This window comes from Strigops habroptila, chromosome 8 (assembly GCF_004027225.2).
Source record: "Strigops habroptila isolate Jane chromosome 8, bStrHab1.2.pri, whole genome shotgun sequence".
Taxonomy (NCBI): Eukaryota; Metazoa; Chordata; class Aves; order Psittaciformes; family Psittacidae; genus Strigops; species Strigops habroptila.
This window is the reverse complement of record NC_044284.2, coordinates 34,520,589-34,542,039: the sequence shown is the minus strand read 5'-3', so window position 1 is coordinate 34,542,039 and position 21,451 is coordinate 34,520,589. Positions and strand designations below refer to the sequence as shown.

The window sequence follows — 21,451 nt, the reverse complement described above, 5'->3', positions numbered from 1 at the left end:
TCTTCAGCCTGGAGAAGAGAAGGCTCCAGGGAAGCCTTAGAGCAGCCTTCTAGTACCTAAAGGGGACCTACAAGAAAGCTGGAGAGGGACTTTTTACATGGGCATGTAGGGATAGGACAAGGGGAACGGCTTTAAACTGAAAAGGGAAGATTTAGATTAGATAGTAGGAAAAAATTCACTGTGAGGGTGGTGAGACACTGGCACAGGTTGCCCAGAGAAGCTGCGGATGCTCCATCCCTGGCAGTGTTCAAGGCCAGGTTGGACGGGGCTTTGAGCAACCTGTTCTAGTGGAAGGTGTCCCTGCCCATGGCAGCGGGTTGGAACTAGGTGATCTTTATGGTTGCTTCCAGTCCAAACCATTCTATGATTCTGTGACATTCCAAGGATGTGCAAGTCCTGACAAACAGGTACTGGGGGAAAGAACTGCAGCAAACACATAGCTCTAGTAACAATGATAAGTAGAAATGAGATTGTTTGGATGTGGGAAGTTTGGATATGCTGTTAATTATACATGTAACATCCTTAACACTTCAAATGCTTTTTTTTTAAATTTTTTCCTGTTAGGGAGTTAATATTCTAACAGAATTGCTGTGGCTAGAATTACTATCAGGAGAGTTTGTCTCTTATTATCAATCAATAATCCTTCACATAACAAAGGATGACTATAAATATTTCCCCCCTTTGAGTCTGAAGTTCCCTGTTACCCATTACGCTTTGGTTCAGAGGTCTCTGAAGCCAAAGCTTAATTTTTGAAGTGATCAATATTGGTGTTTGCAGCATGAAAGCCAAAGCTGATGACATACATAGGAGCCATACTATTGATCTTGCAATATTCAGAGAAAAGGTTATTTCAAACACAAATAGCTATGGCCTTAGTATGACCCTGAGCTGTAATCAGGTGCATAACTAATCAGAAAGCTCCCAGCAATTGCATGCCAGTAGTTGGTGCAGAAAGCCTGCTGGGAAAATCTGATTAATCCTTGTTATGGTGATCAGCTTCTTTTGTGAAAACAAAATTCCTAGTTTTTTTTAAAGAGAGATTCAGAGTTATTCTCCTCATTTCATGTGTCTCATATTTGCACTGTTACGAATTTCTAGTATCTTTTTCCCTTCCACACTGAAGTCAGAAAAGGCTTCACAGCAGACTTTGAAGTCACAGTTCAGTTGAGGTAGACTTTTTGGTCTTTTATATGTAGTTCATAAAAAACCTACTTTCTGGCTTTGTTTTCAGCTAGGGGAGAATGCAGTTTCAGCAGTGTGCAGTTGTCATTTTGGATCATGTTGAATTACACTCTGGCTATACAGCAGAGCCTTGTGCATGGTTGTATCTTGAATGGGAAAAGAAAGCTAGCAGCCAATGCTCTTTGAAGAGCAGTATTGTTTGGACAGAAGCAAAGAGGAGTTTGTCAATCATATTCTGTGCCCACTCTACCCCAGTAATTGCAATAGCAGCTTTGTACAGGCCACACTCTGCCTGTCCCACTCTTCCCTTCAGAGCTGGGGAGCCACCACCATGCAAGGCTTCCAGTCCAGCCATGGGAAGGAGGAGAGATGAAACACAAGCAGTCATCCTCTGCATCCTCATCAGTCAAGCAGAATGCCAGAGCAGGGCTGCTTCCTGGGGAAGGGTTTGTGTGGGTCTGTTGGTCTCAGGAAGGCAGCTGCTGTGCTGGCATAGCCTTATCCACTGCAGGGATATCAGTGCCATTTTGCACTCAATTTCTACTCTTGAAGTCTCTCAAAGACTTTCTCAGATGAGCTGAAAGGCAGGGTGTCGCAGAGAAGCCTCACTTCCTCAAGCTCCTTCTCCAAGAGATCTTATGGCACTGCAGGGTTTGGTACCCAGGAGTTACTGTTGATACAGAGGCCCGTCAGGTGAGGTTGAGGTGGTCTCCATCGCTGCGTCTTGCTGAGGAGCCACTAGAGGGCACAGGAGGGTGTAACCATTTCTCTACAGAAACCCGAAAGGAGCAAGGGCGTCTCCCTGTTCGTGCTACAACAGCATCAAAGTGCAAAATACCCACACAGCGCGAATTCAGAGAAGGGCATGGTCTCCAGAGATATATGGCTTGTGAGATGGGTGCTGAACTTTTGAAGATTGGGATATACAAGGTCTCTATTTAAGCTTTTGACCTAATCTGGGGTTTACTGCAGAAAGACATAGCTTGACTATGTGTGTGTAATTCTTGATCTCTTTAGGAGCTAAGATGTCTAAGTTTTAAATAGAAGCCATTTTCCTATTTAGGAGTAAGAACATCCCTTCATTTTAATCTCTAGGAAATATAAGAAAGAGCCTAATCTTATGGCAGCTTCTCTTCCAGCAAATGTGAGAATCTGTTGTGATTTTGACAACTCGAACGCTACAGAAGTTATTAACAGTCTCAAACTTCTGCCAGGAAATACAAGGATTAGGAATACACTTTACAGGAAAATAAGGCTGTCATTACTATGATCATTCTCACCCCCCAGAGAGCAGTCCCACAATACCTGAACAGAGATAGTGACAGATTCAAATGACATATCAGGTCAAAGTTAATCTAGCGAGTCTAAAGCACAGGTCAGGAAGAGCAGAGAAAGCAGCTGACAGCAGTGTTACCCACAGCATAAGAAAAAGAGGGACTGGGGGCTCTCTTAAATGGAGTAGCTGGAGCACTGTGGGGAGGGTGTGTTGGTGGGAGCCTCCGATGAGAATGCTCTGGCATTCAGTTAAGACTGATTAGTGCACCCAGGACCCTGAGTACACCCTGCTGCCAAATGCAAAGTATTTTCTCAGTACAGCCCACATGCTCTAAAATACCTGCCATGTCCACTACCAGTGCTGATATTGGGATCAGTCACTGAACCTGATTTTAAAACTCCCTTATTAGTATTTTGGTTTTATTACAACCAATTAGCTCATTCCTTGCAGTTTCAGTTCAGCCTTCATTATCAGACCTGCTGCCTCTGAATGCGTATGTAGTAGTAATTAGCTTGACACAACACTACAAAACCTTAATAAGCAAGACACTATTTTAAAATGCAATGTTGAAAAGATGGGGATATCTACAAATGATACAAGGCTGAGAAATACTCTGTGTGCTGCGTTCAAGGCTGCAGCCAAGAAAGGGATATTTCTTGGTATGTCCCCATTTATCTTCCAGCTTTACTGCAGTAATTGCAGTTGATCTCAGACACATTGAATACTTTGGGATTCAGTTCCCAGCTGAAGATTTTTTCCTTATGCTTCATTATTTGTACTGAGATTTTAAACTTCATTGGTGGGTTCTGTGCTTCTGACACAGTTAAAAATGTTGTTGGGGTTTTTTTGCACAGTTGTTTGTTCAAGCTATTCTTGAAACAAATATATTTAAAACAAGAGACGTAGAAAAATAGTGTAGAATTATGCTAATTTTTGCTACAAGGGAGCAGGAAAGAGAGGGTTAAAGAGGAGCTGAAATTATTTATTTCCCCACCTGAAAAGCAGGTAGCAATTAGGAGCAGGTGTTATCACTAATAGTGGCATGGAGAATGGCCACGGCCCTGTTCCAAAGGACCTGTGAGAGGGAGACTACTGGAAGCAGTGAAACAAGAATGTAGATTTTCAGGTGTAGAAGGAAATATAGGAGGCTGTATAGTGCATGGGAGGTGGGGTTGGAAAGTCGCATTGGTAACCCAAAGGCTGAGTGGAAGGTTGATCTGAGGATTGAAGCTTGTGTGCTGTGTTGGAAGCTGCAAGGGTGTCTGGGAGGACTGAAGGTTGTTAGGAAGCTGGGAAGATGAGTGGGGATTCTGAAGGGCTACATGGGAGACCTGGAGGATAGGTGGGTGACTGGAAATTCGTGTGTTGTATGGAGAGGCTCAGATCCTCATCTGAGTCCAATGTTATCAGTTCACATGGTTCAGATGCTTAAGAAGGAAAGAAATATAATTACATGTAAGAGATTCTATGGGTGTTGCAGAGCCCAGGGAGGTAAGCAACAGTCATGGTTTATTTACTAGCACATTAAGCAATTAGATTCTCTTTCAGTCAGGGTGACTGTAGATAGTAATTTTGTGCAGTCAGTTGTTAACCTAGAGCTCTTGGAGCCTTCAGGGCTACAGGAGGTGAAAGAAAAAGTAGAGACTCTTCAGATGTTACAGCATCTTAAGAGGAAGCAGCATTTGAGAAGGAGCAGAGGAGGCTATTTACTCTGAATGTCTTTATATTAGGAATTAATTCTAGTGGTAGGCTAGATAGAGGCTGGCTCTAATATATTCTTCTTCATGCTACAGCTGGTTTCCAAAGCTATCTAGAAGCATTGGTTAGGTGAACAGGGTGGTGTTTGAAGTCTGCCTGTGGTATTGCTCTCTGCCAGGATGTGGGGTCAGATGGTACAAAAGTCCTTGCAGTAAGAGAGGTCTCTACCAGCCGTCTGCATTGGTGCAGCACCAGGTGCACTGGGAGCTGAAATCCTTCTTAAATAAACGTAGACTCTGGAAGATGTGTCACCTACAGAAATTTACTTCTTTAGTGGTGCATATGTAGTGTTCAACCTTCTTCACTGCCCAATAAGCAGCATGCCTCTGTCAGTATCTGGAGCTATGCTCCAAAGCTAACTGAAAAGGGTACTTTGCTACTGAGATGGTGCTGGCAGATATTTCTAGTTTGCAGATCCAGGAGAGATCATGCTGACCTACATCAATGTTGCTATAGATCTTTGAAACAAAGGCTGAACACCTCTAACTCCAGGTCGTACCAATGCAATCACATGTCTTTAGTACCTCAGAGAATCAGAAATCCAGTGTAGACAGACCTATATTTGGGAGTAATTAGAAGGATATCATGCCTTTTGATCCATATGCCCCTATCCACTTTAAGGTCATGTCAACTGTCTTTTGTGTTAACTCTGTCATGGTTTCATTCTTGACAACAGAATAGTCCTAGTTGTGAATCTGCTGTTTTTAGCTGCTTTCAAACTATTTTGCTGTTGCTTCTTTAAGCAGAACATCTTTGCACTTAAAGATTCCCCTCAGTATAATCCAATTCAAAGGGCTCTCGAGATGTATGGATATCTGCTTTTAGCACATTCCTCACCAAAGTTTGGTGGCCTTTGCGGGGAAGAACTTTAGGTGAAATTTTTCCTGCCCCTTCCCTCCCTCACAAGCCTTCTCTAAATGGTTCTCAGGTGCATACTCAAATAAAACAAAAATATTATTCTTAAACTGTATCATGTTATTGGCAATTAAATGGGAAATTGTCTATTTCATGGAAGCAACAATATCTCTGGGGTGCCAAAGCACTCAGCTGAGAATCACTGGAGAAGTACAAAGCTTTATTTAATGCTATATTCCATGAAGTGGACTTATGCCTATTGAGACAAAGGACCATAAACGGATGTGGGATTTAGATACATTTTATTGAGTTAATCTGTGCTGGTCAGCAGAAAACATTTGTAGTGGAGTTTCCTGGCAGACTAAAGAGCAATTTCCTATCTCGTCAGCTGCACCACTCAGCTTTGAGGCCAGTGTCTTGGCCTTGCTGCACCCTGGTGCATGATGCAGTGCTCTGGGCAGGGAGAGGTAAATGATGTGTATGCTGATGCACATGCTAGCAGGTTATCCTGCTTTGGCATAGCTTGAGAAATCACCCTGTAGATTGTGTCTTTTTAGAACCTTAAATCCATTATGGCTGATGGCTTAGAGACAAAGCTGGGGAGAATAAACTGGGAACAGCTCAGGGGTTCAAGGCTGTGGGTGGATGTGTGTAAGGAACAGCTCTACAGCATCAGGCACCGAGCAGGAAAAATTCCTACTGCCTTTGTAGGTGTATGCTGGTGTCCAGCTGCCCTGTGTGATTGTGCTTGTGGGTGCACACACAGGAAAGTGCTGCAGCCTCTCATTTGTGGGTGCCTGCCTGCGGGGGCAGGTCCTTCAGGACAGCCCTCTGGTTTCTGACAGTAGCCCTGTCCTAGGAAAAAAAAACTATGTACTTCACAGTTGCGTGTCCAGAGAGAGTAATTCGTCTGACTCATTTTTATCCTCAGTTCCCTAGAAGAATGCAAGCCTTGCCCTAGGGGATGTGAGTGTGTTTGATGTGTATCTGCCAGCTGAGAGAGCTCAATCGAAGCCTTGGTGTTTAGGAAACTCCAGATAGGACCTCCTTTTTCTTTGTGGATTGCTCAGAGTAAGCTGTTTCTTCCTATTGGGCATGTGTCCAGAAGACTTGAGTATGAACAAGCCTTGTGATTCTTACAGATCCTATTTTTATCCCTGTGTCTTTCTGGTTCTCCTTTATCTGCTTTAAGTTATGAATTACAGTAACAAAAAAAATGTTGCTTCCATCAGGGAATGTGCACAGCTGCTTCTCAAGGAAAGAAGCTGTGCTGGTGGTCTTGGCTGCACGGATCCAGCAACTCTTCTGTACTGTGAGTGCTCCAGTGGTTGGTTGCAGGGAGAAAAAGGTAAAGGGGGAGAGAAAAAGGAACAGTGCAGTGCTCTGAGTGCTAGAAAGAGTCAGGGTTAGCGTCACACTGGTGTCTCAGTGCGTCAGTGGCAGAGTACAGAGAGAAGAAAAGCATGTTCCCTTCTTAATGCCCAGAGACTTGATTTTCCATCATTCATACTGCTGCTGGAAGGCAGTGGCACAAAGACTGCTCCTGTGCATCCACCTCTCACAGTGCATGCAGCATTGGTGGTAAGGTGATCATGGTGTTTAGGAGTGTGGGAGAATGGTGGCCTGACATGCTGTTTTATGGATCACAACTTTCTCTGGGTTACCCAGTATTTCTCTCATCTCTTCTTTTTGCATTTACTTGTATTTCATTTTATTCCGCTATCTCTTTAAGCCAAGAGCTATCTTTTAGGTATGCACTGCACAGGAAGGCTCTTAGCCTTACTTACATCCTTAGTCATTTTCATTGTCAGGACTGGAATAATTTTGCATCCAAGCCTAAACCCTGCATCTAGCTGCTCTTTACCCTTGTGCCAGTTACAGATTGGTAACTTCAGGAATCTGTTTTTTTATCTTGCCAAGCAGATGCCTAGCAGGACACAAATGCCTTCTGTTCTTGCTGGCATGCACTTGGCTGCAGAGGTCAAGAGACCTAGATAAAATAAACACTGCGGGGGCAGCAGCAAGTCCTGCCCAATGCTTGACCTATGAAGATTCCACTCATCTCCTGATCTCCTGGACAGATTCTCTAATCCAGCAGTGATGGCACTGGCTTATTTTGTTTTGTTTTTTTGAATAATGATGGTCCTTGATTAGCCCTGGATGTCTATACAGCTTTGAGATGGCAAAAAAAGTTCTTTGGCTAGGTTGTCTTCTGATCTTTGCTATACTCATTCCTGCTTTTGGCAGCTCACGTGGGAGTAAATGTATGCCAACAGTGGCAGAGTTCTTGTTTCCCGCTGTTGAAGGTGACCAAAAGTGCTTTGCTCGTCAGTTAGGAAATCACTTTAAGCAGATCAGTGTAATGAGATTCTGAAGCCATATGGCACTGGAATTAGTGCCTTCTAGTCCAGTAACTGCGTGTTGTAATTGCAACAGTGCTGTATGCTAGAAGTAATCTGAAGAGCAAAGATATTTTTTCTTTGCTCATTCACTGAGGCTTGAAACAATGCCTGAGATGTAGCCCTTTATTAAAAAAGGAGGGGGAGGGAGTCCTGGTCTGCTTTAGTTGGAAGAAAATAAATGGAAGTTAATAGAAAAGACCAGTTTCCATTTTGTAGCTGAACAATGGAATGGATGCTACCTGTAACAGCACGAAGTGTGCTCTGAAAATAAACCTTCACATCAAGCTGCTGAAATGCCTTATGGCTTATCAGATTCATGATCTGGGTGGAGGATCATGGAGGTGTATGCAAAAGGAATAGTGTGTTTCAGCATAGCTATCAAAGAACAGTTCAAACATTAGATAAAACATCACACGAAAATAGTAAAATGTGAAGCTGGCGTTTCAGGAATGAAATACGGAATTAATATTTTTTCTTAGCTGTTATGTGTATCATTCTTAATAGTGGCATTGGATGGCATTGGATTTGGATTACTTATTTCTCAGCTTTGTAGAATCCTATACATAGGTGGGGGAGCTGCTGGTCTTCAGGAATAAATAAGATCTTGCTAATCTTACCGGGCTTTTTTTGGGTTGTGGGAGTTTTGTTCATTTGTTTTTAAATCATTGGTGGAAAGAAGAGGTAATTTTTAGGTCTCATCTACTAGTATTTTCTAGCTGCCTCATTTACACATGCAGCAGAAGCAGACTCCTTCCTGTGTCACATAATGCTTTCCCAATCTCAATTCTTGACTCTTCACAAGAAATTATGTCCATTAGGCCCAGTATCATTGAGACCCAATATGTTTGTTGCATGTTTCGTGCTTAACAGTGGTACCAACCATTGGAGCACTGCTTTGTGGGGCAGAAGCATGTTATTTCATGAGAAGAGATATGGGACAAACTGATTTGACTGAGTTGACTTTAAATTTATGGCAATCCTCTGGCCATACAGTCATGACAGCAAGCACTTGTCAGCAAGCTCCAATTCCAAGGTGAACTGGTATTCCTAATGAAAGTAGGAACTGGTGCAGTTCCTCAGGCTGTTTTGGTTAATGGCATTTAAGGATATCTGGGTGATTGTTGGTTGGGTTTTTGTTTTTTTTTTTTTTCTTTTCTGATGACACTTTCATTTATTTACTTGCTTATTCATTGGCAGACCAACCCAGATGATGTTGCTAGGCAGTGCTGGCAGTTCATGAGCAGACAATGTTCCCTTCCTTAGCTTTTCCAAACATTCTGTCATGGTTGTCTGGAACAGCCAGAAAGTAACTCCCTTCCATTCTGTGTTATCTATGGAGAAGACCCAAGGAAGCATGCTGGCCATTTTCTGTACTTGCTCCCTCTAGTATAATCTTCTGCATGCAAAGATCAGTAAGTTGCTTTCAGTCAGATCAATACCTTTCAGCTAACAGAGAAAAATTATGAAGAATCAGTTATCCATGCTGAGGGTGTTTCATGTTACATGAAAACATTCCTGCAAGTCAGCCCTTGCGGCAGCTCCTGTGCAGATACATCCAGTGCAGCACAGAAGGGGTAATTTGTGTAGTAGAAAACAGTGCAGGTCTCTTAGTGCTCCCTTGTCAGAGGTTTCCAGTATGTGTCAGGAGAAGCCAGCCCAGCTGCTTATGAAATGTAAATGAAATGACACTTACAGAAGAATAAATAGATCCTTCTGTCCGTCCATCCTAGTCCTTCTAGCACACCACTTAGTCCCTGAGGTAAACCTTACGTGCTTTATTGCTAAATGGGTAGCACCTACAGTCACCTTATTTTCTGTCTGGAGCTGGGTGATGTCAGTGGTACCCCACACATCGGAGAGGTCTATTTAGCATTGCAATGGATTGGGGCTTCCTAGGGAAAGACTGAGACTTAAATGATTTTAGATAGTTTCCTTGGGGTGTGCTCTTCGCTACCTGTGCTGCAGAAGCTCACAGCTAGGGCAGATTTCTTCTTGCATCCCACTTCCAGCATTAAATCTCCCCCTTGGAACAGAGTCTCACAGATTCTTCTGCTGCTAAGCCATGGGCGAACAGTGTACGCAAGGGAGGATGGCAGACAGAAATGTATTGTTACAAATGCTGGATTCTTCCCCATTGTATACCTATCTATATGCAAGGTTGAAGTGCAGTTGTGCTGTGTATGTCAGACATACATATGAACATAGTGTCAGAAAAGCTTGTTTTCCAAGGTATGTCATGTTTGCTTGTGTAAGGAAGGACACCTTAAGCCCCTGTAATGAAAGAAAAGAGGATGGAAGAAAGGCTTTAAGATAAAACTGCTTGGTTATATTTCTAATTTTCTGATCTCATGATGACAGTTTTCTGCAAATTAATTCTGCCTCCTGTGCCACTGCTCTATCTAAAATATTGCAGTCCCCTGGAGATTTCTCTATGGGAGCTCTAATAAGTATTTTACAAATGCTAATGAATCAGGTCAACAGCTCAGTACATCATTGTCCTCACTTTGCAGGCAGGGTTTTGGAAAAGGCAAAGAGCAGGAGGGTGACCAGCTTCATGCCATGCAGCAAATTTGGGAGGGGAGGGAGCACACATCTTTTACTTTAAGAGTGGAAATCCCCTTTATAGCTTCCTTTCATCAAAAGGAGAGGTCCTGAAACTCACTACTCAAGTCTGTAGCTATTTTACTGCATGGTCAGTTCATGTGTGCTGGGTTAGGAAGCTTAAACAGCTCACTACATGGTTGAGAAGCAGCAGAGCTGGCAGGGGAGAAGCTGCCTGAAGTTTGCAGAAGCTGAAGTTTGTGCAATGGGAAAGAAGTAGGAGTGAGTTGACTTCTGTATGTTTTAGCTTACAAGCATTCATACCTGTCCCTCTAGTTATTCACCATTTAAGTAATGGGATCATGTGAGACTCTTTTCTCCTGGGCATCTTTGTCCCTTCTGGTTCATTCTCTGATTTGTATTAATTAGGCTTCTGCTTTCCCACGCCATATCCAGGGATAAATGATCTGAGAGGGCCATGAGATGAACAACACTGGATGCAACTATATAAAGCGCCAACGGGTAGTAGTGACTGAGGCAGAGGAAGGCAAAGACTCTCCTCTCCTGTGTATAAGATCCTTGCAGGAAGCTTGTTCTGTACTCAGGTCCCTGCAGTTGAGCTCTGCGTTGCAGCTCAGCCCTGATTCAGTAGGTTTTTATTGTATTCTTTGCACCGTCACCAGTATTGGCCTTGTGCCTGTTCATGCCTCTCCTGTGCAGTCCTCTCCTGGTTCCAGGGAAAGCTCCTTTTCTGCTGCCCTGCACCGGGATTGGGTGCTCTCTACACTCAGTTCCCCTCGTACTAGTTTCTTCACCAGGCTCTCTAACCAGTGCTTTGTGTTATAGTAGTTATTGGAATGCAAAAAAGTAAACTTAAACATCCAGCCCCTTCGCAAAGAGGTATCTGGATGTATGTTTCAAATCTCTCCTTTTGGTGTCAAACTGCTGGATCCACCTTCTTTTTAAACAGAATTTGGGCTGGGGATTGCACAGCTGGCAGAGCATGTCTGCCAGCAACATTTCTCTTCTGTCCTCCATTTGCTACTCTGTTCATTTAGATTGTCAGATCTTATGAGCAGGGACTGTGCACAGCAGCAGAGGGCTTTTCTGTACAGTTGCAGCCTCCCAGTGCCACTGCCAGGCATATGAGTAATTGGTTGAGCAGCTCTGCAGAGCAGTCTCCTTGCACTGTCCAAGCTGAAATGCAAAAGTAAAAAAATCCATTCACAGTGATGAATCATAAAATCATAAGCCCAAAGGGAACCAAAAAATCATGAAGAAAAATGTTTTCTTAAGGAAAAATTCTTCATGATTGTATCTGGCATGCTTTTAAAGAGACAGTCTGTGATCTTGCAACGTGCTTCTGGGATCTTCTCTCTTCATTGTCGCTTATAAGATAGCTTTAAATTAATGATAAGGAAGCCATTCAGGGCATGGGCTGTGCTGAGGTTCACAGCTTTCATTCTGAATGAGAGAATAAAGTAAAGTGATATTGAAAGCAAGGAAGGAGAAACAAACACAGTCAGTAAGCCTATAAAAGTCTTAGCCAATTGCAATGGCGAACATCCTGCTGGCGAGGGTGACCTTGAATGAACTAAGTGGGATAAAATCACCAGCCTGGACTGATGGCTGAAGAATCAGGCTGAATTCCAGCAAACTGAAAGAGCAGATTCCTGTCAAGAATCTCCCGAGCTGTGGCAATGGCTTCTCGGTGTCGGAAATGTGGACAACAGGTGCCCAGGAATCCACCTTTCACTGCTGTCCGGATAACAGAAGGAGAAATGAAATCTTATCATGATTTTATAGGAGGATGCATTAGACTGGAGCGCATGGCGAAGAAAGGTATGTGCAGCATCTTTAAAAGAAATAGCACCTTCTCTTAGTGGTAGCTGCATTGCATTCCTAGGAGATGTGCAAAAAGAGATTATTTTTCTAATGCTTTCTCTGAGGAGTCAGTGGTAAATAAAGGCAACTAGCTGGATTTGGGTATTTACTCAGGTATGAGTGCATCATTTGACTTGGCTGCATATTTCTGGAATATTTGCAGTGATTTGACCTAGAGGAGGTTAAAATAAATGCTAGACTTATTCTGAATAAATGTTTATTTCATTTGGGTGTTAGACACTGAGGTTTCTCTGTATGCCCAGAGCAGGTATTTGCTGTGCATGTAAAATGCCTTTTTGATATGAACATAAGGAGTCGGGGCAGTGGGTTTAATGACCCAGTTGACCCTCTCACCCTGTGCTCTTAAATTACTATGTAGAATGTCAATATCTTTCTCACGGTAAAGATTCTGATTTCACTGTACTCATAACAGAAACTTGGACTATCAAGCTTTTTGTGCCCCATGTGAGTAAATCTCAGTATACGGCAGTATTCCACTCTGAGTAGGTTGCTGCTGGTGTCCTGGCAATTTGTGCTAACTGCATGTTAGCTCTGAAGTGGAGTGATAGTATTTGAAATCTAGGCTGTTGGCTGTTTAGCCACCTATGAAGATTGCTGAATCATAGAACATTTTTTCTCTATGTGTCATGTGAGAGAAAGATTAACAAAGGAACCCTTTCGTGTCACTTGCTCTGTTAACTTGAATAAATACTTAACCTCAAATCCAGAAATTTATTGCAAGTTCACTAGTACATGACAGAAAGATCCCCAGAAGCATGCAATATGATTCTATGGTCAACTTGACTTGTTTATCATATTTTAATTAGCTCTTCAGCAAAGAGAGTTGTATTCAATCTGGTATATCGAGAATATTCTGCAGAAAAAGAGGTGGACCAGAAGCAGGTCATCTGCTGGCAAATTGGGGTTTGCAGATGCTTTCTTTAATAGGGCTCTAATGCACAATGCCAGGGCTTGAAAACTGCAAAGCTAGTCCATTGTACCTCTGCTTCTACTGGCTATCTATCCATGCTGATTTTTGGGCTCGGTGCCTGCTTATGCATTGTTGTATTTGGCTGACCTTTCAGTAACACTGATGTTTCCAGTTGCACTCTTTGTAATGAGGCATTCTGAGTTCAGCACAGCATGGCAGAAATGTCTGGTATCTGAGTAAGAGACAGAACAGAATTAATTGAAGTTCCTTCTTGAATCTTCGATCAAGTGCTTCCAGGTTGCTTATGGCTTTGGGGGCCCATGGGCCTGCTGGAGGCAGAGCTCAGGCATCTGCCGTTCTTTTTCTTCCTGTAGGTAAAGAGGGGAAGACACTGGTAAGAGCTTTGCCATGGTTACTGTTCCCAGGGAAACACCTTCCCTGCTTCTCACGTAGAGAGATGACCTGGCATAGCAGATAGGTGGAAATCCCTTGGAAAATAATTTTCTGCTAGAGAACAGATAGCATGTCAAATCAGTCTGAGCCTGTTGCCATTTTGTGAAGCAGAGAGCATCTTCACAGATTTTATTTTAAATTCTGCCAGTGAGGCAGCAGGAGGGACAGAAGTTAGGTTATTTCTAGGACCCCAGTGCCCTCAGCTGCGTGCAATAGAGCTGCGTGAGCTATGAGAATACGCTAGTGACAACTCTGCATGTGGTGGCAATGTTAGAAGGAGACTGAGGAGCTGGCAAGATGGCACAGGAATTCATAACACCAACACTGCCTGGGTTCATTGCTCCTGCTCTGAACTGCCTCTGACCCTGTACTCATCCCTTGTTTTAGCCTTAGTTTCCTTATCTGTAAAGCATAAGCAGTAGGAATTACCCACCTTCATAAATAGTGGATCCTGATGATGTAGCTATCCTTGAAGATTAGACCAGTTTCCCCTTGCAGTAAGTGTGACATAAGTGCAGGGGAAGAAAGATGATTTGTCCCAGAGAACTTGGGCTCTGCCTGCCCCATCTTGCTAGTCCTTTGCTACTAGCAAAGACTCACTGACAAACTCTGGCTCTGGATGTGGATGTGTGCCTTTTTCTCAGGCTGGCTCTGTCTGAACATAGTGGCAATGCAAGATTATGGATCTCTGTGGTATGTTCTGACTTCATTCTCACTTAGGGTCAGTGTAAAGATCCAGCTGGAGTCTTGTTGAGGACTAACTGGTATGAAACGTTTTTCACATGCAGACCACACCTTTGGAGCCCTGTGAATATTCTGTGGCAATTTTCTCTCCTGTACTAAGTATCGGAATGAGAAGAGATGGAAGGCACCCAGGTAACAAGAGCAGAAGGGGAGGTCATGTGGTTGCAGTCAGGCCTGCAGTGGCCTGCAGGTAACCTGCCTTTCATCAGCAGTACCCCATAGCAAGCAACATTGTGCCAAGCTAATCCAGTTCCTGGATCATGCAAGTTCAAAGCTTCCTTTGATTCGATGTGATTTGTTTTGATGAGTGGTTAAAAGCTTGGTTGTAGTCTTCTGTTCATGTAAAAAGATGAAAATAATGTGTACTTACAAAAAGAATGTACCACTGTAAGGGGTCAGTTGAAGGGCAGCTTCCATATGGTCCTGTGATGACTGCTCAGAGCTCCACAGCCCCAGCTCCCAGCAAGAGGCAGAGGAAGGACTTTGCTGTATGAACTGGTCTACAGGTGCTGAAGTCCCCCCTGGAGTCTGATGTACAAATGGTGCTATTTCGAGCACCAGTATGTGACCTCGGGACTTTCTGAGAGCTGCAGCTCCAAGTTGCTATAACTGACAACCAAGGGGAAGGAGCTCGCAGAAGCCAGACAAGAAATGTGACAGGGGCTCCAGTTCAGAGTTGATCCTCCTTGTAGTGCTCTCAGTTCCTCACTGAAAAGAAACACTGAAGCTGAAAACAAAGCATTAGCCTCATGTCATGAAATACCTCGTTCTTGGACAGTGGCTCGTGTGCCTTTATAGCACTGACAAGACTACTCATGTCACTCAACTGCTGGTTAACAACTTTTATGCTTGGGGACACCTCCTGTGAAAATGGACCCCTCTGTCCCCAGATGCTCTTAATTAGCCTGCCTTGTTGTGATGCTCGTGTCCTCCAATGCAACCATGCATCTACTAGGGCTTTACATGGAAGGATGAGCATTGGCTGATCAGACTATGCTTCTGCATGCTGTGGAGCTTGAGGCTGAATGCAGAGTGTATATTTTTAAGGATGTAAATGTGTGGTTTTTCATCTGTGCTCAAGGCTGGTGGGTGCATAAAACAGGGTCATGCGTCTGCAGACACTAGGGATTGCACAGTTCAGGGGAAATTTAGGTTAGATATAAGGAAGAAGTTCTTTACTGTGAGGGTGGTGAGGCACTGGAATGGGTTGCCCAAGGAAGTTGTGAATGCTCCATCCCTGGCGGTGTTCAAGGCCATGTTGGACGGAGTCTTGGGTGGCATGGTTTAGTGCAAGGTATCCCTGCCTGTGGCAGGGGGTTGGAATTAGATGATCTTAAAGTCCTTTCCAACCCTAACTATTCTATGATTCTATGATTACTGAGGCTATTCAGTATTTTGCTGTTGCTGCAAAAGCAGGAAAGATCCCTTTGCCAGTAGGATGGGGACCCGTCTCTTGTGCTAATGAAGTATTTCTGCTTTTGTCCTCCTGTAGGTGAGAGGAATGCCACAGTTCTGTCTGTCCAGCAGTCATGGGCACTTGTTCTCAGTCCTCCTGCTGTGTCTCTCTTACTGCTGGAAATTAAAAGCAGTTCTTCAGATCTATCTGTTCAGGGAGGAAGCAGGACTCTTATTTCTGTCAGGATGACCTTGTACTAAAGTTTAATATTGAGGGATAGGAGCGTGTTTTTTATGTGAAACTAGTGGAGGTACCTGGCCCTGGATCAAAGGACTTTTGGATATAAACCAGGAAAACTGGCTTTTTTGAGCTTTTCCCCCTTCAATAGTGAAATAAATGAGAAGTGCTTTTCCTTTTTCCTTTCCCACATGGCTGACCTTTCCACAAAGGTGCTGGTTACTGGAGAAAGTGACTGTTTCATGTGAAGACTGAAATCTGCAGTGTAAGTGTGTAAGTGGAAGGTATTTCTAAACCTCCTTCAACTCAGTCACAGTGCTTCCTTGTGCGTTGCTCAGATTTTTTTGTTTTATTTTCATGCTGTATCTATTGTCTTTAATGTAAAGTGCTACCTAGGGAACCTGGGATAAATGCTTTTCAGCTGGCTCTTACTGCAAAGAAAATAGCTAAAATAAAATATTCTGTTTTCCATAGAGGTTTTTCTCAGAAAAGATCATCTTAGATGCTTGTATCTCTTTTCACCTGTTCGCATTGATATGCAGCCTGCTCTGCTGCTATTGAGCAATGCTGAGCCCCGTTTACCTAATAAGAAAAGTCCAGAGAACGGTGGTGAAAATAGGGAAGGCATAGCTTGATTTCCATTTAAAAGGAGTTTTGAGAGATAAGTAGAATGTAGTACTGAGAAGATCAAGAGAACAAATTCTCAGAGGGCAAGTTATAGCAGAGGCCTTCTGGGTGTTTATGTTTTTCCCTTCCTCCCACGATACCAGAACAAGAAACAACTTGAAATGGAAAAGCATTAAGCACAGACAGATTGCTGTAATTGGTAATGTTTTGTTAACTTGTGGGACTTATTACCACAAGATAATAGCTCAGTTTCCTTTTTTTTGTATTGCCTAAATTGTAGCGTAAACTGTCTGGGGAGATTTCAGGGGAAAATGGCGCTGAATATACTGGAAGGTTGGAGAGCATCTGTGCAGAACTCTCACCCTGGTTGTGCCCATAGAGCTTATTCTCCAATTTCAGTTCTGCTGCTTCAAGTCCTGCTCAAAGATCCAATTCTGCAGTGCTAATGTGTTAATCTTGTGTACAAATAATGCTGCTTCTTCATTATCTGAATCTTGCTGTGGATTAGCCTGCCTCGCAAGGTTTCTAAGTCATGGACTCACCTCCTTCACCACCTGGCCATTATCTAGTAGAATTACTCATGCTCAAGCATAAAAGAATGATAAATAAAGTTTGGTTGTAGCAGCCCAGCTTTCTATGTATGAATATTTGGACTATGCCAGGTATCTTGTTGCACAAATTTCTGATCCTGTTAGTTCATTCCTTTTCTCAAGGGGCGAAAAAACCTCCTCCAGGCTTTTACAACAGACAAGAATTATTGACCAAACTTTTTTTTTTTCCCACCTTTTTCTAAGCCAGGGTATCTCAGCAACTTTGTTCCGCACAGAGACAGTACTTTATTCATATCTAGAAACCGTGACTGTGAGTCATTAAATTGGGGATTGCTGAGTTAAGGCTATTTCTTTAAACCCTTGAGTCACCACCTTGGTGCAGTATGCTGCCGTGGGGGCCTCTAGGGAGCAAGAGTCTACATGACTGAAGATCTGATTGTGAAATTGGGATACTCTTAATTAGTAAGGTCATCCTCTGCTAGCACTGGGAAAAGTTGAGGTGAGATGGGAAGAGGTAAAGGAATGGGATACTCTGTTCCATTTCCCCTTGACCCGAGACTCAAGAAGGAGATCTGCCAGAGAAAGAATGACACTGGGGGCAGCTACCAAATTTTTAAGTCAAAACCACAATAAGAATCAGTTGGCTGGCAATTAAAGTGAGAGCTTTGAAACACAAGCCAATTTCTTTGTGTTAGGGCAGCTTTAGGGGAAGCAGTAGATTTGTAGTTGCGTGGAGTCTTTAACATAAGATTAAAGAGCTTTCTAAAATGCTGGTTTAATCCAATTTCTGTGAACTTCTTGTGTGTTCGCTAAGTCAAACACAATGAACCTAGTGGTCCCCCCCTGCTCCTCCAGTGAAAGAATCTGGGAAGATGATCTCGGAGTTAGAGGCGCGTGGGTACAAGCCACTCCTTGTCATGTTTTAGGAGGCCCATATCCACAGGTGTGAACACATGAATGTGTGGGGTCTGATGCTCGGATGGTGCAAGTTATTTCAATAAAACTGGGGTGTATTATAGTGAGGAGGGATCAGGTCTTTGAATTTTATTTATTTATTTTTTAAGTAAACTTCCATACGCACTGCAGATGTTTGCCAGTAACAAAACCTGAAACCTCAGTGTTACTGTATTCCATGGGCTGTATGCTGATGGGACAATATTTGGGTAGTGCAACATATTGTTCTACTGAGAGAGGCACAACTAAGCCTTTTCAGCTTGGCGAAGACATTTTACAGATGCACACTGAAATTACCTTTACTAATTATGCAAATGAAAAAATGTCAGAGACTTGTAAATCTAGCTTATGAAACTAAAAGTGCTGCCTGATGAGCTTTCCTTTGAGCTTGTAGTGGACTGAGAGGTATTTCTTGGTACCTCTTCTACAGTGAGTTCATTCGTTATCTCAGGAATCCACCATAAGGCTGGCCATTTACATTCCCTTGCAGAGTAGCATTTAGTTTTCTAACTCCACAGCTGGATCTGCTGCTTCTGCAGTATCTCTACACATGGGGTTAAAATGATTTTTAGAGCATAATCATCTGGCACATTTATAGCCATTTACATTGACGTAAACACTTGTCCATAGCACTTTGGAGCTTATTAGAGTTCTGCTCCTAGAGAGGATGAGTTTCTACAGGAAGGTTAGGAATGCTGCCCCGGAGAGGGCAGGGCACTGCACCAGGGTGTGGCTGGGGAACTCAGCTCTGCACTGACTCTGCTGCCTGTTGCAGAGCTCCCACTGAGGATGAGCTGGGTCTCTGTGAGTAACTGGGCTGTTATCTGTTCACTGTGCACAAGCAGAGCTGGAGGTGAATCTCCTACTCACAGCCTCCCCTCCTAAGAGCAAAGTATGTCTGGAATGAGCAACAGATTTTGGCTGTAAATTAGTTACACGTGGACATTTATATCAGTATAGGCAGCAGAGAGTAACTTTTTTTATTACACACTCCGTCCAGCTGGTAAATTAATTTGTTTAGCATGCAGTTTAGGAGACAATGGGGAAATAAACTGCACTGTGAAAACATACTATCCACCTTGCTGCTCTCCTGCTCTACCTTTATCCACCTAATAGTGTCCATCTGTAACAGGTGGGGGAAACTGAGGTTGACTGGTCACCTCGATTCCTCTCCCCATGCCTTAATTTCTCTGTCTATAAAACAAACGACACTTGTCTTTTTTGAGCCTGACTGCTAGCAGGACACGAAAAAACAAAATGTTACTGCTTCATCATGCATCCTAGGGGAGAGCTGGTCAGCTGCACCGCAGGCAAAGAGTGACTTCTATTTGAAGTTACTGAGCTGCTGGGGTTTGCGGTAGTAAAGGTACCATTTTATCAAGCAGCCTAATGCTAAAATGATGACTTGGTGTTACTTCAGACAGCTATAGATGCCGTGTCACCATTGCCACACCAACGAGAAAGCACATGTGAACTCTCTTCATGTGCTGTGCAGATTTGTGTCCTGAAGTATTTGTTGAACTAGAGATGTAGAACTGATTACTCCACTGCTCAAGAGCTATCATCATGTTTCTAGCCAAATTCATAGGTCTCATGCAGTCTTCTCCTTTGTCTTTAAATAGCAGTACTGTGCTTTGGTGTGTGGGTGTGCCTTTGGGATAGTACTCCGAGACACCTATTCATAGCAGCACTATTGGTTTCCCTTGGCCCTGAATACTCTACTGTTTATTTTAATGAGAGCCTGTTCCATGCCTTAGTCTGAGCAAGTGAATCTGTTTTGCCTCTTGTTGGGATGTACCTTTATTTTTTTGTGCTAAGCTGTGAATTCCTCCAAAGCGTCTAAGGGTCTGAATGGAGAGCTGCCTGGGAGGGAAGAAGCCAGTTGTACCTTAGGCAGGGTTAAAGCCTGCGTATGGTGCATGTTGGAGGTCTCTGCTGTGGTTTCCGTTGGAGCAGTTACTAAGCAATTTGTGCAGTCTCCTGCAGGAGAGCGTCAGCTCTTTGGTGCACTGTTGGTTAGATCCAGGACTGCTTCCACGGGAGGCTGCCTCTCCATTCGTCTCCTCTGCCTCATATGAACTCATTACCACAGACAGACTGCAGAGAAGCCAGCCAGCAAGACAAGGGAGGGCACATGCTTGTGAGTGTGTGTGGGTCTAAAGGGGAGGCATCACTTTTTGCAGTCTGTTTTTGTTGCTTTTCCTGATGGGCATCTGAACTAAGATGGTGATGACAGCTTGGAGAAGGCTGCTGGAAGGGTGGCTGGGTCTCCTTGGGCAGAGAGGTTGGCTGTGAGTCCTGTAACTGAGGTATATGATCAGAGTACTGCTGGCAGCAGTGATGGCTGCTATGGCTCACTGTTTGTCTCCAATGGTAGTAACCAGGAAAATATTTTTGAGCTAACTGGCCTCCGTTCAGGAGTGAGCAAGTAAACAGTCCTTCAGCTCCTGAGCCAAATGGTCCCTCAAACGTTGTATGAATAGGCTCTGAAACAATTTTGCTGGATACAATAATTCAGAGCAGACAGTGGGTAGAAATTTTCTAAGATGCTTTTTCAGCTGTGAAACTATCTGCTGGCAAGTTCTGGGGAGGAAGGAATGAAGTCCACCACACAGGCTGACCTATCTCTTGATGAGCTTAGTGTCCGAGTATTGTAGTGAATGTATCTTAGCTTTGCAGTTTGTGACGTGTGTTTTCTGTTACTCGTTACGGATTTTAACATGACAGCGAGGAAAGGTGAAACCTTCTTTTGTTGTGTTCCATTCTCTGAGCATGAATTTGTGTTCTAGCATACAGCATTGTTGCTAAGCACAGTTTTTGGAAGGAAGATGAATTAACTTTTCTCTGGCAAAAATTAGAAACCATCGAGTTTTTACTACGGAGGGACTAGGAAGGAGCTCTGCCATGCTGCTGTAAATCTGGACTAATTCCATGAAGCTGATGCTGAGACTAGACCTTGGCCGTTAATGTCTTTTATTAGGGAAGTATTTCTGTTTTGTGGGAAGCAGGATATAACATTCCCCCTATAATATCTTCATGTGTGTTTTGTGAAATCAAGCAATGTCTGTCAAAAAAAACCCAACAATTACTGGGCAAATGATGTGGAATGGTGTGTTCCTTTAGCTCTTTGCTGATTATGGATAGTTCATAATGTGTAGTGAAGCTTTGTTAACGATTTCTTATCTATCTTATGATTTTACAGAAATACTATAAGAACTGTCTTCATAACAGGATGAGATATGAAATCACCTAAACTGAACATTGACAGTATACACTTTAAGAATTTTACATTAGTTTCTACAATGTAGTTTTTATGGAGATTTTTAATCAAGGATTCTTAGATGTGTGCATAAATCTATGGTGCATTCTGACAATAAGTAGTTGTCAAAATCCTTGAAGTGTGACTACAGATAGAAATCTGTACACACCAATGTACTTTTTTGGAATGTACCAACAGTAAATCAAAATACTGGCTTATTTTCGCTTTCTTTCCAGTTTACTTATTTAGGAGAAAGACTTTGATTTTTTTGATTAACCAATCAATTTTAAGACATTTTCTTTAAAAATAAACAAAGAAAGGAACAAAAATCCCAAGCTGAACAAGAACATCAAAAGAGTGTTTTTAAATAAAAGGTTAAATAGAAAAAGTGGTAAAATCTG

General features: G+C 43.0%; 1 protein-coding gene across 7 annotated transcripts in view; it reads left to right on the top strand.

Annotated features, from left to right (window-relative positions):
• MCF2L2 (MCF.2 cell line derived transforming sequence-like 2) overlaps positions 1-21,451 on the top strand; it is a 183,876-nt gene that overhangs the window by 11,255 nt on the left and 151,170 nt on the right. The window contains exon 1 of one of the 7 annotated variants that reach the window (XM_030494562.1): positions 19,841-19,931. The exons of the other annotated variants lie outside the window; for them this stretch is intronic. The gene's annotated coding sequence lies outside the window, so the exon portion shown is untranslated. Of the gene's footprint in view, positions 1-19,840; positions 19,932-21,451 lie in introns of those variants that run through there. 7 annotated transcript variants of the gene reach the window in all.